The sequence below is a fragment of the Empidonax traillii genome, unplaced genomic scaffold (assembly GCF_003031625.1).
Source record: "Empidonax traillii isolate 1590-97213 ecotype Southwest subspecies unplaced genomic scaffold, ASM303162v1 scaffold6326:size12461, whole genome shotgun sequence".
Taxonomy (NCBI): Eukaryota; Metazoa; Chordata; class Aves; order Passeriformes; family Tyrannidae; genus Empidonax; species Empidonax traillii.
In genome coordinates this window covers 10,393-12,461 of record NW_020961519.1, presented here as the reverse complement: position 1 = coordinate 12,461, position 2,069 = coordinate 10,393, and positions in this window count along the sequence as shown.

Here is a 2,069-nt window from a genome sequence, read left to right as displayed (position 1 = left end):
ATCCGTCACAACAAATCTTCCAGCATTTTGTTCTGTGGCAGGTTTTGCTCTCCCTAAAGAGGAAGTGTCTTTGCACGATAGGCACCATTACACAGTAAAGATTTCTTGAGAATAGGGTGACTCCTTTTGCACTAATTGTCTCTTTGAGCTGTGCCTGAACCCTCTTCTGTGGTCTTGATCTCAGGCTTGGCAAGAATAACAGAGCTGCTTAGACCTGCACAGCAAGTGCCGTGTAAAACACCTCTCTCCCTGTGCACGTGGGTGCAGAGGTCTCCAAGTTGTTGCATCCCACTTGCTCAGTGAAGGCTTCTTCTGTCCTTGACTTCACTTTTAGTGTCCTTGGGGCCGAGTTGGGCACTGACAGTCCGTGGGAGATCAGAAGTTCCTTTTGGTTCTGAGAAGGCTGGAGCCCATTTTTAGCTGCCCTCCCCTTTCTTCCTCCAGTCTCATCCATTTAGTGCCTTGATCCATTCCCTAGAGCTGAAAGGTGTTTCTGGCCTCCTGTTCCAGGTGTTGCTGAGCCCCTGCCTAGATGGGCTTTTGGCTAATAACTGGACAAGGACTTAGGCAGGAATGGGAATGAAAGTATGTTTTTGTACCAGATGCCCTAATGGGGTGTTAGTGAGGTGAGAATCTTAGTTTCATCACCACAGGACAGCTGGGTTTATTACCTGTCTCCTGGTTCTAGTCCTTTAACAAAGAATGTAACAAAAGAGCGTATGGTGCCTATGCAATATTTGAATGACAAAGCTTTAACGTTTTTGCTATTGTTATATGTGTTTATCCTATTCCTGGTTTCTTAAACATCATAGTTGAATTGTATAATGCTGTATAAGGACACAGCTGAACCACCTTTCTTAACAGAGCGATGTGTTTGTGTTTTGCGGTTCCTGTTCCTGAAATAATAAAAAACCCACGAGCACTGTGGGACTCTGTTCTTTGTTTTCAACCCTAAATTATGCATACATTTTTCAATCTGACATATGAAGAGAACAGTTCTTGCCGGAGCACACCTGGGTTCGGTGTCTGTCCCGCCCCGTCCCAGCCGGGCGGTGTCTCCGCGGTTGTCGCCGCTCCCGCCGGCCGGGCAGGGACGCGGGCAAAGGACCTCGGCTGCGCCGGGGCTCCGCGGGGCGGGAGGGGAGCGGGGCAGTCTCCGCCCTTACCCCCGCCCCGGGGCATCCTCGGCGAACGGGGCGGTAACGGGAAGAAATGTGGACGTTTTTCGTCTTCCGCAAAATCGGGGCGGTTCCAGGGCGGCGTGCGGTGCAGGCTGTAAACTGGATGGTTTGGGTGAAAGGCTTGCTCGGGTGGTGTAAGTAAATCAAAGTGCCCTTTAGGGTATTAGTTCGGATTTGGGGGCGGGATGGTGTGGGCGGTTTTCCTTTGGAAAAAGAAGATGGGAAAGCTGCCGGGCGGTTATCCCTCTGTCGGCGGGAGATGACAGTGGTATTTTGCAATTGCTGTCAGAAGACTGTCCTGGAAATCCCCACGTTCTGATGTAAACTCCTCCACGTAGTTGGGTCTGAAAGGATGCAGCCAAATCGGAGGGTTCCGCTGTAAGAAGCAGGGGGAAAGGTGCGGGAGTGAGATGTGTGGGGTGTGCTGGGTCTGTGAGGCTGAAGAACTTAAAGCTGCAGACCTGCCAGTACACATGCTTCCAATTTCAAGTTAGAAGGCAAGGAATTCTTTTAAATAATGCCATTAATTGAGTCTGGCAAGTGGGATTGGGATAGATAGTTTATGTGGGGGAAAAAATTACAGTATTTCAATGTGACTGGGGTTTTGTTTTGTTTTTGTAAGAGAACGTTCCAGTGACAATGTTTTTGTTTTTTTGTAGGAGAGCTCATTCTGGTGACTTCTCCCAGCCCAGCTGTTTTAAACACAGCGTGCACACGTCGGAGTAAGCTGCAGGTACTGCTGAAGATCTATAGACTTAGAGAAGGTAAGAGTTTGTAATTCAGCCCTTCCCATGTCTAACTTTGTGGTCTGTTTTTTGTGTAAAAGCAGATTCTTTTCTTAGTGAAGTGAGGACAGCTTTCTATCGGTAAGTTCGGAACAAAATCCTG